Here is a 17,936-nt window from a genome sequence, read left to right on the forward strand (position 1 = left end):
TAGAAGACTTTGGCAGTTTTAAAATAATGTTTGCGCAAGGAATGGGACACAAAACTCACCAGGTGAGTTGCAGCAAAAAATTTTGCAACGTGATTGCAGCTTTCTTTTAAGGATAAAGATAGTCACTTAGACATTTTCAGTAAATATGTTTCATATAGGTCAAATGGCTTGCGCAGGAGTCAGGGAACTGGTCTCGCATCATAAAGGTTCTGGGTTCGAATCCCGGCTAAAGCATAGATGTTCTTTCATTCTCTGTACTATCTGTCCTTATCGTGGGAGCAACGTTGACCCACCTAATATGGTGCCCCTGGAAGAGTGGCCCAAAAATCTGCACTTCAGATGTCCGTATTGACGAAGGGTCATTCCCCAGACGGGCATTGGAGAAAAAAAATTTCTCATAGAAGTGTTTTCAAATTTGTTTGAAAGTTTAGCTGTGCAATTACAATATGTATAATAATTTCTAATGTACAAGGGTCCAAGTTATTTTTTGTCACACCTTGAATATCATCGTTTTATTCATCAGATCATTAAGCAATTGATAGTAAAGCAACGCACAAATAATGTAACAAAAAAACGTGTTTCATGCTACGGGGATCCTCAATTTTCTTAATTAATTCGTAATTAAGGGGTTTTTTTATGTTATATTGTGACAAGCCTCATTTCTGCAAGGTAGAATTTCTAAATAAAATATTTTTTTATGATTTCCAGACAGGTATATCACCAGTTATCGAATATTTCATAAGTTTCGGGGTAATATTTTCACACACAAGAAACATTTTCCTAAATACCTAGCTTAAATGCGGCTTATCATAGCATTCGTTGATACTCTTTTATAAAATGAATTTTTCACCTTTAAATTTCAGTGCAATGCATAAATACAGGGTATCTGCTAAGTCACCGACTAATTTTAAACGCAAATTATAAAAACATGATTTAAGAAAATTGTGCGCCTTTCGTTGCTTATTCTTATTATTAAAGCAATATATTTTAAAATAAGGCATTGTGCTTACATAATTCCGAAATTTTTCACTTGGTGGTATCCATTCACCAGTCTTGTTACACTGAATTTTCATCATATACTTTGTTTAGTTTTCACAAAACTATGATTAAAGCAGTGATTTTCTGACACTAGTAATAATCATTGTACTACAGAACACACTAACTTTGAACAGAATAAGTTCGCAACAACAAAAAAACATTTGCAACAACAAAAAAACACTCTGTCTGTCTATTTTTATCATACCAGGTTTTTGCCAGCTAGTGGTAAAGTTTGGAACTATTTGTCCGTGATTTGTTATTTCAAAATGTATTGGTTTTTTAATTTATTGCAGGCAAGTGGCGTACATTTACTCTCAAATCGTCTTTTTATTATTTGCGTTCAAAATAGGTCAGTCTCTTAGTAGAGACCTAGCATATTGCCTTATAATAAAAGATACGTCTCGCCGTATTTTGTTACTATATTACAAATATACAACTTTAACACCTTGACGAAGAATTTTTATTAAATACATTTTTCATACTTTTTTCATTATTTTGTATTAATTTAGGTCAGTCAAAATAAGTGAAAAATATGATATTTAACATCTTAATAATTTATAGTAATGAAATACAGCATACGAGTAAAACAACGATGTTTATTCTGCGTTAAAGGTAAAATCTTCCAAACAAGGATTTTTCATATTTGCACTTATTTTCAGTTATTTAGATCTAAGAGAAATGGTTATTCATCATAGAAATTTCTTTAAGTTACAAAATCAATTATTGACAAATTTTTGAAAAAGAATAAAAAAAGTATTTTTAAAACTATTTTTTATTTCGTATTTTAGTACAAATATAATTCCGGTAATAGATTTCTAATAACTATTAAAATGTTTTTCATAATTAAGAAATATCAAAATCCATTTTTGCTTGTAATTAGAGCATCAGAAAAAGTATATATATAAGTGGGATACCGATGCCCATCTCTGTCCTCTCATGTTCATCAGTAGTGAGATACCGATGCAATCCTCTCATGTTTATCAGTATTTTTATAATTAAATTAGCACATTTTATTTTAATAAACAAATATCTTTGCATAAAGAAATAATTTAATTATCTTAAAAATAGACATTACTGGCATTAATTTTAAAACTTACATTTATATGATACATAATTTTTCAATTCGTTTAATGAGTCCAGACTAATGCCAACGTGTTTTTTTATCATTAAATAATAAATTATATTGTAGAGCTATAAAATTAGAATAAAAAAAATTTTCTAAGATAAAGAATTTTTTAAAAAAAATCAATAAAATGAAATTTGTACTTAATTTTTTTTCTTATAATAATTAAAATTCAACGCTATATTTAAAACATAACTTTTATTATCGCGTTTTTATAACTCCATGGTATTTCTATTTAAACAGAAAGTATATTTTGTACTTATTAAGTATCAACAACACTTTATCTAACTATCGCAAAAAGTAATTTAGTTCTTGAAAATAAAATTTAATTAAAATCAGGAAAATAATAATTTGAAATCAAAAAATGTATTCAAGTAATTAACCATTAAGTTCTCAAAAAGTTTTATAAAATAATTTTAAAACTACCTTGAAGTGCTTAGAGTTTCCAAACATTTTATTTTAAACATTTTACAACAAATCAGCAATAAAATTTCCTCGACATTTTTTTCTTGCTTTACTTTCTTTAATTTATTTCCATTGATGTAGTATCTTTCAATCTCGATTGCGTAAAGAAATATATGACTGTGCTTTAAAAATTATGAAACTCATTATTTCTAGAATCTTTCGATTGCAGTTTTTTTGCAAATAAAAACGTCATCTGGATCTTTAATCAAGAATAAAACAAATAAAAAAACATAGACGCGATAAAATATTTACAAAAATAATTCTCGAAAGTGATTAATCACAAGAAAAGCGTCTGCAATTTTTTTTTAATGTCGGAGATGATTACTTACAAAATAATTACATCAATACGAAATGCTTAAGTGATAAATGCTTTTTTTGCAACGTCTCGCTAGCTGAATAAAAATAATGAACTGTAATGAGAGTAATTGGAAGTTAATGACGTAAAAACGTCATTTGCTGAGAAATTTCAGATGATCATCTATTTCATCTCAACAAACATAAATAACTAATTATGATTAAAAAAAATCGATTTCTTTCATATATATTTAGTGTCATTTTGAGAATGATATTTATTTAAAAACAATAACCAGTGGAAAACACTTCAAGAACAACGCAAAAGATTATAAATAAATAAAATTATAAGTACTTTCTAACTGTCTTAAAATTATCTTGAAGAGGTGAGGCAATACATATCATAAATAAAAAATATAATTATAATAATGCATTTCTAAAGATTTGCTCCAATTAAAATGGCTTTACACATTTTTAATGCCCATTTGAATCAGGAAACATGCATTTCACTAGAAAATAACTTCCGAATGAAGATGTTATTTCATTGTGGTAATGATCATTTTGACTAAGAGTAAGAAGGTTGATACAAAATTGAATTGAAATATGGTATTATAATCATAAGAGTATGAAAAGCTTTTGAATGTCCATCTGTTTCGGGAAACATGCACTTATTGCGCAAATAACTTTTAAATGGTAGTATTGTTTTAAAGTGACGATGATTATTTTAACTAAGAGTAAGGAGATTGCGTACACAAATCGAATGTATATATGATATTAATAGTGTGAAAAGCTTTTGAATGCCCAGTCCTGTCAAGAAATGTGCATCACTTGTGAAAATAATTTTGAAATAAAGATATTACCTCGTAGTCATTATTACTAAGAGAAAGGAGGTTAAGTTCAAAATTGAATATAAAAATATATTAACAACGTACTTCTAAAAGCAATGCAAAGATATCAATCAACTCAAAGATTACAATTTTTAAAAATAAATTTTAAAGATTATAGATAGCACATTTAACATTTAATGCATTGATTTGCATGTGAGGTAGAAAAAAATCAAGAGTGGGAATATTTGCAATTTTGAATATACTGTAAAAAAAATTTCGATAGAAGTACAGCGAGAAAAAAAATCTCTGTTAATTTACGTGAATTTTTGTTCGAATGCATATAAGTTACGAAAAATATTTACAGAAGATAGTAAGAAAGTTTATCCCTATAAAAATCTCTAAATGACTTTTGTTTCAAATGTACCAATATATTGTTAATATTTTCATAGGTAAGTAGCCACCTACACGATGTAGTGCGTAGAGTACTCGCCTAACATGGTTTTTTCGGTCGGGATTCTCCTCCGTGTGCTGAGAACTGGGTGATTTAAAAACTAAACTTTCTACGTGCTTTGAGTTCTTACTTTACTTTAATTTACTTTAGTTCTTACCTTTAGTTTAGTTATTGAGTTCTTACTTTAATTCCTGATTGGTTTCGGAACCAGAAAAATCTTAATGTCTGAGAAACGGTAAGTTGCCACCTACACGATATAGTGAGTAGAGTACTCGCCTAACATGGTTTTTTCGGTCGGGATTCCCCTCCGTGTGCTAAAAACTGGGTGATTTAAAAACTAAACTTTCTACGTGCTTTGAGTTCTTTCTTTAATGTAATATTCCTGATTGGTTTCGGAACCAGAAAAATCTTAATGTCTGAGAAACGGTAAGTAGCCACCTACACGATATAGTGAGTAGAGTACTCGCCTAACATGGTTTTTTCGGCCGGGATTCCCCTCCGTGTGCTAAAAACTGGGTGATTTAAAAACTAAACTTTCTACGTGCTTTGAGTTCTTTCTTTAATGTAATATTCCTGATTGGTTTCGGAGCCAGAAAAATCTTAATGTCTGAGAAACGGGAAGGAATTTACAGAGCTTTACATTCTTCATTTCTGTACAATTACTGAGTTACTTCTTAATAAATGTACAGAAACTTTCGGCTTTAGCTATCTGTAACTTACATGAGACTCTTAATAAAGGATTTCTAGGATATTTTAGTGCAAAAAGTTTCAAAAGTCTATTACCACATATAGATTTATTCGCTTTTCTATTTTTTAATATGATTACCCTACATTTCTTCTACGCACTTTATTTTTCATTAATTACCCCCACAATTCTTTCATTTTTTATTTCCCTTTTTTCTCGAAGCCTTTTAGAATGTTGACTTACAAATTCCAACACCAAAAAATTCAAAACTCAATCTTTAGTAAGACTTTTCTATCACATCCAAAAAACATTTGTCCAAAGAAAGTCGTGTGGCACATTTTAATTGAAAGAATCGAAAAAGACGGGTAATAGAAACAGGTATTACTGAAAACAATGCTGGACCGGAAATCTTTCAAAGAATAAAAACTTTTATATATATCATTAAAAGTCAATCAATACAACTTAGAAATATGAAAATATCTTTGCAAATTACGATCGATTTAAAAAAGACATCACAACAGCGTACAATTTATTTTGTAAAAATGCTTGTTCGAGAGAACCAAATACTTGACATAGTTAATTTTCTTGAAATTTTCAGGATATGTTTTTGTGTATAGACACGTGCTTTTTTTTTTTTAATTCTTGCTCCAAATATTTTTTCTCGAAATTTTGGGGGTCTAAGCTTTACGTTTAGATGCACTAAATGCTCTAAGATGCTCTGGAATTTTGAGAAAAACCCGTCGAATTATTAGTGGCAATACTTTTTGCGAAATGGGTGAATCATGACACTAACCAATATGTTATATTCTAACACGCTCACACCTATTAAGACAAAAAAAAACCTTCAATGTACCTTTGCAACAAAACTCAAAAATCATTCAAAAAAAGGCCTTTTTTTCGATTTTAAACATCAAAATCTGCTAGTACTAACAGTAAACCACAAAGGTATATTTTTACCGTACCTAAAAAAAGGAGCATATGTGTTGTATATATTTGACGTGACTTTAGAGTAGGAAGGAAGAAACTGAAAATTTGAAAACTTTTGAATGTCATTAACTGCGTTGGCCAAAACTAAGCAAGTGTGAAAATTTCTGTAAAATAAGGCTTAAGTATCAGATCAGAAACAAAATCAATTAAAAGACCTCTTTTATAATATAGCCTTAAAGTTTCTCACTCGTACCTGAGTATTTGGATACAGAAAGAGTTATGAGAATGTTGTAAATTGTATTAAAAAGTGTGATTTAGTTATAATATGAATAAATGAATTTAACACCTTCTCCCGAGGTGAGTTGCAGCTTCATCCAATACCTCCTAGAAGGGAGAAGGCCTCAGCACGGGTAGCCATAAACATGAAATTTGAAAGGCCTCAGCACGGATTAATTTAGTAGTCCGACGTAACGATCTTAAATTGCGCTGTGCGGGGAAATATGAAAGATATCCTCACGTTTGGACAACTAAAGGGTCCAATTTCATGTTTATGTGTAACCCGTGCTGAGGCCTTCTTTCTGCTAGGAGGTGTATCCTCAGCTCAGGAGAATATGTTAATTAATCATTTTAGAACTTTCTGAGAGGTACAGGGCAATGGCTTACACTTTGCAATCCAGATAAATAACATAATGTTTCGATTTTTTTGCGTTAAATCGAAAAAAACTTCCCCCAAATCGATTCAATTTATGAATCAGAAGTTACAAAAGTTTTTACGGATAACTAGTACAGTACTTTGATGCGCAATCAAAGGTAATTTTAGATTCTACGGATTTTTTAGGGTTAATAAAATGAGATAAAAATAAATCAAATGACATCAAAACCAATTTATTATTAACAGATAAATAAATATTTAATACCTCAATTTGGGCATATTAACTTTCCGATCCTATTCTTTGTAACGAATAACATTTAGGCCCATAAAACAAGCAATTTAAAAGTAATTAAAATTGTATTTTAAAACAGCGAATTTTGATTTTTACCTGCTTACATTTTTGACAATGCTATGCAAGCAATTAAAATATTAAATCCCTTGTGCAATTTTACACTTATATTTATTTCTTAAGTACTATTCATTGATACGTATTCAAAAAAATATTTACTGATGTCTTTCCCTGTCCGTACTAGTAGATTTTGACGATCAAAATCTAAAGAAATAAGTTTTTTTTCGAAGATTTATGAATTGCCTTTGACTTTTGAGACGGAAATCCACTGAAAGTATTTATGCCTCAAAGTTAGTGTGAGCAAAGTTGAACCTAAAATAATGGTCACTGTCGTTGTTTACTTGTTCCGGAAAGAGAATTTTCACTTGAAAAATTAATGTATTTTTCTCAAAATTTTAGAAGATCTGGAGTTTGCCCCCCCCCCCCCCAAAAAAAAACGTCAATGAAGAAAAAAATTTCGCAAATATTATAAAACACATGTATGAACTTGTTTTACATCTAGAACACCTGAAAATTTCAACGAAAACAAAAATGTCAAATAATCAAGGCTGCCTGACTCTTAAAGCTCGCTTCAAATTAATGGGAAATTTACTAACTCTCATCACTGCGAATCAAAAAATTCGTACACTTCATTGTTTATTTTGAGTATAGTTTTTAAAAGATACAAAACATTCATCGGTCTTTTGCACCAACCAGAAGACATTCACAATGAGGGACCAATTTGTAAAATCAAAAATTCTTTTAAAAATTGATACCACATTAACTATAAGGTATAAAAAATTTTATATTCATTGCTAATACTAAAATACCAGGAAGATATGAATTATGAAGAACTTAGGGAGCTTTTTTTTCTAATATGTGCACATGTGTGAGTATAAACTCAAGTTTCTCGCGATCCAATAACTTGTAAACTATTGCTCCACGACAGCTTCCAAAAAAAAATTATCTTGTATTTATAGTGTCAAAATTATGCGATTGTGTTTATATTAAAATTCCAAATATGCAGTTTAAATTTAAGTAAATCCTAAATAAAAATAACTAGTAATTAGATTATTGATATTTAAATAATTCTTATGTTACTTTTAACAAATGTAATAAATTTTATTTCCAAATATTCCTATAAATATATAGTTAATTAAAAATCAAAATATGGTTGATAATAAATGGAAATAGAAAACTTTTGGGAAGCAAACATTTTCTAAGAAGCACTATAATACTATTTCAATCAACAGTATAATAAAAAAATAAATATATATTCGAATAAAAGAAATCACTCTTTAACTATATAAACTATTTTAATTAGATTTTTTTTTATTTCCAACATAAAATAAATTCACATGTAGATCCGAAATGGGATATGTTTTTTATATACAAAGGGGTGTTTTTAATCTATGAAACGGAATATTTAATTAATTTCAAATGGTAAATGCTAGATATTATAAAATTTCCACAATATTTAGAAAATTGAAATATTTAAAATTTGCCTATCTCTATAGTATCTCTTTAAATATCATATTAAAATAAGCATTATTTCATTTACGAATATTGTATTTATCATACATTATTTAAAAAGTCTTTTACAAAATTACTATTTTAAAAAAATTTTCAACTAATATATTATTTTTTCTATCAGTACTTATTTTGCCACTAAAAAAATCTGATTTAATCCAATCGCTTTTAAACGGGTTTTTTTCCACCGAGTGTTTTGAAAGATCTTAAGAAAAAACACCGGCGTTCAAAGCATAAATTTTTCTATCATATAACTGTTCATATCATATAACTGTTTTACTGACAGTAAAAAGTACGGTCAAAACTACCAGAATATGGTAACTATTACCGTGTTTCAAGCTGGAATGGAACACCAAAAAGATAAATAATTTTGTCGATGCACTTTGATAATGATTTTGGTAAAATTAACTATAAAATATAGTTTTATAATGTGCGATAAATTTTGGTAAATGTGTTAAAATTTACTAATTTTATCATGACGCCTTAAAATTTGACATAAAAACCATTTATTTGATTAAATTAACTTTTCAGTTTCGAATATTTTACTAAATGCGGGCAATAAGTACTATTAAATCTGGAATTTCCAGCAAACCGTTACCATCTAAACAAAATAAATACTGAATGAAGGATTTAAATTTCGTATATTTTGGTTTATCCAGAATTATAGGAGTATTTTTAGCATAAATAAAATTGCTAAAAATATATAAATGGTAAACAAAGAGAATTTTCGTTTTAAGAATTTCCTAAAAATATATATTTTTCAGGGAAATTGATGTTAAAAAAAATGGTACCTCTCTTCATGAGTTTTATTCAGATATGGTTATAAACTCTTCGGCTGCTGGCAACCAAACAAGTTTTAATATTATCAAACGTTTCTAAAAGTTTTAAACCTTTCTAAAACGTTTACGTTCAAAAATAAACATTAAGATAATTGGGCGTTCACGCTTTTAGACGTTTAAGATTTTAAGCGTTTAAAATTTTAGACGTTTGCGTTGCAAAATCAAAAATTAATATAGTTAAGCTTTTAAGATTTCAGACGCTTAAGATTTTAGATGTTTAAAAATTTAGACGTTGCAAAAGCAAAAATTGAGATAATTATTACTTAGAAATAAGTACATTTTAGGAATTAAAATGTTTTATACGTTTTAATTTCTAAAACGTCTTTGTTTTTCTCAGGCTTAAATATTTATCTGTAGTCCGTAGTCTCTGCTTTTTTTTTTACTTAATTTTTGAAAAGGATACCAAAATACATACATTTAGGGTGGTGAAAGCACATAGCGTAGCAAAAATCTATGAAATGTTTAATTAACGAAATATAGAATAATAAAATAATGTTTTTTTTAAAAATGAATTCAACGGTCTGTTAACCAACTAATTGTTAAATTATTANAAGAACAAATAGAAGACATTCACAACGAGGGACCAATTTGTAAAATTAAGAATTCTTTTAAAAATTTATACCACATTAAGCAGAATGTACAAAAAAGAGAACAAATAGAAGACATTCACAACGAGGGACCAAATTGTAAAAATAAGAATTCTTTTAAAAATTGATACTGCATTAAACACAATGTACAAAAACAAACAGAAGACATTCATAACGAGGGACCAATTCGTAAAATTAAGAATTCTTTTAAAAATTGATACCACATTAAACACAATGTACAAAGAAAAGAACAAATAGAAGACATTCAGAACGAGGGACCAATTTGTAAAATTAAGAATTCTTTTAAAAATTGATACCACATTAAACACAATGCACAAAAAATTAGATATTCATTGCTAATACTAAAATACCGGGAAGATATGAATTATGAGCGAAAAAATATTATAAGTAAACGGCCTTGAAGAATTTATGGTGTTTTTTTTTTTTTTTAATATATCCATATGTGAATGTAAACTCAACTTTCTCGTGATCTAATAACTTGTAAACTATGGCCCCACGAAAGCTTCAAAAAAAATTATCTTGTCATTATTGTGCCAAAATTATGCGATTATGTTTAAATTAAAACTCCAAATATGCAGTTTAAATGAAAGAAAATCCTAAATAAAAATAACTAGTAAATTAGATTATTGATATTGAAATAATTCTTATGGTACTTTTAACAAATGTAACAACCTTTATAATATCCAAATATTCTTATAAATATATAGATAATTAAAAAATCAAAATATGGTTGATAATAAATGGAAATAGAAAACTTTTATGAAGCAAAAATTTTCTAAGAAGCACTATAATACTATTTCAATCAACAGTATAATAAAAATATATTCGAATATAAAAAATCACTCTTTAACTATATAAACTATTTTAATTAGATTTTTTTTTTATTTCCAACATAAAATAAATTCACGTGTAGATCCGAAATGGGATATGTTTCTTATATACAAAGGGGTGCTTTTAATCTATGAAACAGAATATTTAACCAATTTCAAATGGAATATAATAAAATTTTCGCAATGTTTAGAAAATTGAAATATATAAAATTTACCTGTCACAGTCGTATCTCTTTAAAAATCCCATTAAAATAAACATTATTTCATTTACGAATATTGTATTTATGATACATTATTTAAAAAATCTGTTACAGAGTTACTATTTTAAATAAATTTGCAGCTAAAATATTCTTTTTTTTATCAGTAATTTACCACTCAAAAATATCTGATTTAATCCATTCGCTTTTATATGAGTTTTTTTCCACCGAGAGTTTTATAAAGATCTTAAGTAAAAACACCGGTGTTCAAAGCATACATTTTTCTATCATATAACTATTCATATCATAGAGCTGTTTTACTGACAGTAAAAAGTATGGTCAAAACTACCAGAATAAAGTAACATTTACCGTGTTTCTAGCTCGAATGGAACACCAAAAAGATTGATGATTTTATCAATGCACTATGATAATGATTTTGGTAATATTAACTATAAAATATAGTTTTATAATATGCGATAAAATTTGGTAAATGTGTTAAAATTTATTAATTTTATCATGACGCCTTAAGACTTGACATAAAAACCATTTATTTGGTTAAATTTACTTTTTAGTTTTGAATATTTTATTAAATGCGGGTCAATAAGTACTATTTTGAAAACTAGAAATTCCGGGAAACTGTTACCATTTAAACAAAATAATTACCGAATGAATGATTTGAATTCCGTATATTTTGGTTTAATCAGAATTATACGAGTATTTATAGCATAAAAAAAATTGCTAAAAATATATAAATGGTAAACAAAGAGGATTTTCGTTTTAAGAATTTCCTAAAAATATATATTTTTCAAGGAAAATCTTCAGTAAAATTGATGTTGAAAAAATGGTACCCCTCTGCATGAGTTTTATTCAAATATGGTCATAAACTCTTCAATTGCTGGCAACCAAGCAAGATTTAATATTATCAAATGTTTCTAAAAGTTTTGCGTTAAAAAACAATTGGTAATAAATAATAATTGTAGGTAATTGGGTGTTCAAGCTTTTAGACGCTTAAGATTTTAAACGTTTAAAATTTTAGTGGTTTGCATTGCAAAAACAAAATCATATATAATTAGACGTTTATGATTTTAGACGCTTAAGATTTTAGATGTTTAAACTTTTAGACGTTGCAAAAGCAAAAATTAAGATTATTATAACATAGGAAAATACATTTTAGGAATCAAAATGTTTTAAACTTTTTAATTTCCAAAACGTCTTTGTTTTTCTCCGGCTTAAATATATATCGGTGGTCCCTAGTCTCTACCTTTTTTTGACTTAATTTTTAAAAAAGATACCAAAATACATATATTTAGGGTGGTGAAAGCACATAACGTAGCAAAAATCTATGAAATGTTTAATTAACGAAATATCGAATAATAAAATAATGTTTTTTTAAAAATGAATTCAATTGTCTGTTAACCAACTAATTATTAAATTATTATTATAACAATTATTATTATCATTATTATTATTATTATTATTATTATTCTTTTATAATAATATTATAATAATAGTATAATCATTATTATAATAATAATAGTTATTATTATTATGTTAATTTGTATTTATCCGTAATGAATGTGCTTATATTATAATTAAGCATAAGATAATAAGTATAAGATTCAAGATATTAAGCATAAGATATTATGTATAAGATTCAAAAATTTCTTTTCTGAATAAAGTGTCATTATTAGTTTTTTATTGCAATTACTCTTTTGAACGAAATTCATAAATTCCAAATAAATAAATCTTTTCCACGGTCTCATTACTAAATATTTCACAAATTCCTTTTACTTCCTTTCAAATTCTGAAAAGCGAAATATTTTCAATAAATGATAACATACAAATCAAAGGTAAATTTAATTTCGGATCAGCCAAAACAATGCAAATCAGGAAAAAAGAATACACCCCTTTCCTCTTTCTCAATAATGCGTATACTTTCATTGAAAGACATAAATCCAGACGGAAAAGCGACCAAGACGCATACACACACGCACACACAAATACAAATCTTTCTTACTATTATCTTGATTCTCCGTAGAAAAAGATCATAAATTGATTTAATTACGCTTCTTGACTTTCACAAAGAAAAGCGCGCCATCTAGCGGAAACCAGAACCATCAATACGAGAAAAATGTATTGTGTTCTGGGAAAATGGGTTGTGGTTCTTGTGTGGGATGAGAAAAATGAATCGAAAGAAAGCAAAAGGAAAACATTGCTAGCAAATTGTTTGTAATTAGGGGAGCGTAAAGAGAAACGCAGTCAGTAATGACAGTGATTGTGGTTTGAGGGATATAGAAATGTCCCAAACTGGTTTCCAATTTTACGCGTTGCGGTTTCAGGTTTTTGTTCTAGATGTACGAAATGTTATAAAAAGAAACAACATGCCATGCAATTAAAGAAAAACGATAATAATAAAATGAGCCAAATGAAAAATCATGAATCATGTAGGAAAACTAAGAAAAATGCGTTTACCTGTTTATCGTATGTAAGCAAAGTTAAATAGAATTGTTTACTCCTAATACTTAAACAAAAGTGATAAAAAAAATTCAGGTATATTATTAAAGAAAAAATATTTCGTGAAATAGTAGAGATTCTTAATACAGCTGATAAAAAAAGGTTTCTGGATCGATTTTGGCTATTAAATGCTTCAAATTTTCGATATAAAAGGTTAAAACACTTCTTATATTAGCAAAAATTAAAATGATCAGGAATAACAAACAAAACAAAAATCAAATGGAAATATTTGTAAAATTATTCAGATATTAATAAAAAAGTTAATTCACTGTAAGGCTATTTTTGATTTATTAAATGTTAGTTGAACCTTTCATGCTTAATCTCAATTTCTGAGAAAACTCACTAACTCTTTAATTATTGAAAGCCTTATTTTAAGTATTAATTTCATCGTCGTTAAACAGCTGATTCAATACGACTAACAACGTTCTACTCAGTAGCTATATAATTTTGAACCCAATCCAGAAGACAAGCGAACTCCTGAATCAAGTATTGAGTAAAATTTGCCTTCGTGGAGGACTTTTTAATGGAACTAATCCGCATTTGCGTTAAATAGAGAGGAAAAACATGAAAACCTCCCAGGTCTAGCCTAACGGTAAGGAGTTTTCCAGCTTTAGCCAAACGAAACAGTAAGAGGGCCTATAATCCGTCTACCACTGAAGATATTTTACAGCAGCACAGGGGTTGGTGTAAGCCTTTTGCGGAATTCGTATCAGCAAGCCATCACTGGAATTCGAACCGGAATGCGAGTGCTCTATCCCCTGAACCACCGCTGTACATTCCTATAATTGATAAATCTTTTGAATATTTAAAATAGATCTGCGTTTAAAAATTTAATTTATTTCAGTACATAATAATAAATAAATAAATTATAATATTCTATTCATCAATTTGAAAAATTTAAGGACCTATCAATGTATCACCTTGCTTAAATTGAACCAATAGAATTCTCAATTTCTTCATCATGCATAGTTCGCATGAAATTTTAATTCATAAAATTTTAACTTTAAATTATTTTTCTCACAAAATGAGAGAAAAGAAGAGGATAACTCTATTGCCTGGTATTTAAACAGATTAAAATTTTTCAACTCCTTATATGCTGTACGCAAAATAAAAATTGGAGCATCCTCAATAACTTTCGACTTAATGGTCGGATCTTCACGTTCTAGACTAAAGAGTTTAGTACTTGTTTAAGGGACTGACCTCAAATATGCTAATTAATTAACGCAGACTATATTTTAATGTCAGAAATAAAACTCAAAAATGTACTTTCTTTTAAAAAAAAACATACCTTTTTTTCTCCGGATTCTGATTTCTGACTCCCAAAATATAGAGGGCAACCGCAATCTGGGAAATATATTCCCAATAATTTGGTCAGGAGAACGGTGGATAAAAAAAGGTAGCAAGTTTGGACCCCTTAATATTAATTTTACTTTTTGCTCATTTCTCCATATCTCGAGAACTCTTTTAAGCAAATTGAAAAATTTTTGCAAACAAATAACTTTTGGTAAATATTTGCTATTTTTTATAAATTTACTCAATAATGTTCGGAAAAATTTCTTTAATTTCAAGGCATACAATTTTTTACATTATTTTAAAGAATGTAATTTTAAAATGGCAAATACAAAATTTTATATGGCTAAATACAAAATAAGTCGAATAGCCCCTGAGAAATCGTATTCAAAATATACGTTTTTTTATGTAATTTGATTTCTCGGGATTTTATTCAGTTAAATTTACTTTTCAATTTTGTATTTCTTACAAATTATGTGGTTATAAGAACTATAATTTTGAAACCAGTATTTCGAGTAAAACGTTGTCATATAAACGTACAAAATAAATGGTTTAAATACTGTATATGTTTGTTTTTAATGCAAGAATTATGGTTTTCATTACCAGAAATGTCATTCAGTACGTAATTTTACTAAAAAAAAAATTTCTCCGTATATAGTTAGAAACGCTATATTATGAGTGGCGTTGAAATATAAAGGTTTAAATAATTAGTGTTCTTTATTTAAAGGACAGGGCCGGATGAAGCCTACGCGGGGCCCTAGGCCATTCAAATTTTTGGGGCCCTTAGATTTAATTTTTTTCGTATATTTTTTATTTATTCAAATATATAAGCATTTATATATCTTTTCATTTAAGAAAGCATATTTGAAATAAAAATAAATAATAATAAATTAAATTTTACTTTATTTTATTAAATTCCAGCTCTGTTGAATGATGAAAACGTATAATATCGAACTTGATTGACCGAACAAGCATGGTTCAATAGCAGCAAATTAGTGCTTGCCACTTCCCATGTATCAAATCTTTGCTAGTTTCAACGTCATCTAAAAATTATCTCTTAAAAAGTTTGAACAATAAGAATAATTACATAATTGTCATAATAATATAAAGGCAATAATTATTAGTATAAACAATAATAAATTAAATTTTACTTTATTTTATTGAATTAGAACTAAAAAATAATCATAAAATTTTGAAAAAAATAGCCTAGTCTGGCCTAATGGGTAATCCAGCCCTGTTGAATGATGAAAAGGTATAATATCGAACTTGATTGACCGAACAAGCATGGTCCAATAGTACCAAATTAGTGCTTGCCACTTCCCATGTATCAAATCTTTCCTAGTCTAGCAGTTACAACGTCATCTGAAAATTATCTCTTAAAAATCTTGAATGATAAGAATAACTACATAATTGTTATAATAATATAAAGGCAATAATTATTAGTATAGTTTATCTGGGTGATAAAAGGCTGTAATATCGGAATTGGAATGCAAGCATTATCCGCCTGAAGCAAATTAGTGCACGTCAAAAACTTGCTTAACTCGCAGTTTTACCGTCGTTAAAAATCTCATTATAGCAGGAAGTGCTGAAAAAAAAACAATCAATTAAAGTCTTTAAAACAATTAGCTATGTTTTTGTAAACTAGTGAGAAAATATATTAAAACTTGTTAAAAATGTTTTGAAGTTGATACGAACATAATTGGAACATCCATTTCTCTTCACAGCAAGAGATGACTTAAACTGAGTTAAAAACTATTTATGTGACAAAAATGCAATAAGCTAATAATAAGCGGGAAAAAGGAACTAATATATGAGTCTCAATTACTTCAGTGTACGATTTTCATCTCAATTATTTGCGACCATAACTGAAACTTTTAAATATTCCTTTTTCCTCACAACTATTCTTGCTTAGAAGACAACACCTTGCAATGACAGCTCGCCAAAGAATTAAGACTTTTACCTATATTACGAAATACTTTTGCCACTGCCAACAGCTGATGCACTTAACTCTTGTGGCACAGATAGAACTTTGAAGTTCTTTTTTTATTCTATTTAGGAAAACTATTCGGTTATTAAAAATTCTATTTTAGAGATTTTTATTTAATAAAATTTCTCTATGACTGGAAATTGAAATGGAAAATTACCTGCATGTGTAATGTCAAGTTTAGTGAAATGCTTGTTAAGAATGAAGTTAGTTTAAAATTAAAACCATAATTTTATTATTTTAAATAAACGTATGAAAATGGGAAAAACGGTGTCAATAAATGTGATAAAAAATAGAGTGTTTTGTTATGATCAAAGGTATGCTTTTATGAGTCTTACCAAAATAAAGAAAAAAATGCACATTGGCTGTCACAAATAACTATTTAAGGGAACAAAAACCAAAAACGTTATTGACATCAGAAAAATTTATACTGAAGAAGGATTCACAAGCCTGAGGAAGGATTCACAAGTCTGAGGAAGGATTCACAAGCCTGAGGAAGGATTCACAAGCCTGAAGAAGTATTCACAAGCCTGAGGAAGGATTTACAAGCCTGAGGAAGGATTTACAAGCCTGAGGAAGGATTCACAAGCCTGAAGAAGGATTTACAAGCCGGTTTACAAAGTCTTAAAATATGTTTGTTTAACGGAGAAAGCAGAAAGTTGTTGAAAACCGATTTTTTTTAGACGCCTTCAAGCTTCATTCAACAATCAAACAGGTTTTGACATTTTGAGCATACGACTTCCTTAAAAGTGATTAGTCAGATTTAAATATCGGTTTAGTTTTATCCTCCCTTAAATACCGTTTTATTTTAGTACAATGTGTATACATTTTTGCTTTTATTGGGATTTCAAAAATAAAAACAAAGAGTGGTCAATATGGAACACTCTGTATAATCACTAAATATATTAAATCAAAAATAAGACACCCATTATAAACATAAAGCTAAAAATACACAATTTTCACGCATTTGTGAAAATGTTAATCATAATTAACGTTTAATCTTCACTGAGACTATTGCATGGTTATGAACTATAATTACCATTTATCTATTTTATATTGTGTAATTATCTATTCAGTTCAACTAAATACATTGCTTCTAAAAAGAAAAAAAGAAAAAGAAGGATATTCATTACGAACTGCTGAAGGAAATTAATTAAAAGCTACTCACACAAAATTATTAAAAACATTTATAACAACTTCAATAATATTACACACTTATTATTATTGAAGAAATTGATTATAAAAACCTAAACATTGGGAGCAACTGAGTATTCCTGTTAAGCTTAAATAAAATTAATTCAAAAACGACGTTCCCGGTTTTGCCGCCGAACTTTATCCACTAGTACTAGTGAAATTT

This window comes from Parasteatoda tepidariorum, chromosome 1 (assembly GCF_043381705.1).
Source record: "Parasteatoda tepidariorum isolate YZ-2023 chromosome 1, CAS_Ptep_4.0, whole genome shotgun sequence".
NCBI classification, from domain to species: Eukaryota; Metazoa; Arthropoda; class Arachnida; order Araneae; family Theridiidae; genus Parasteatoda; species Parasteatoda tepidariorum.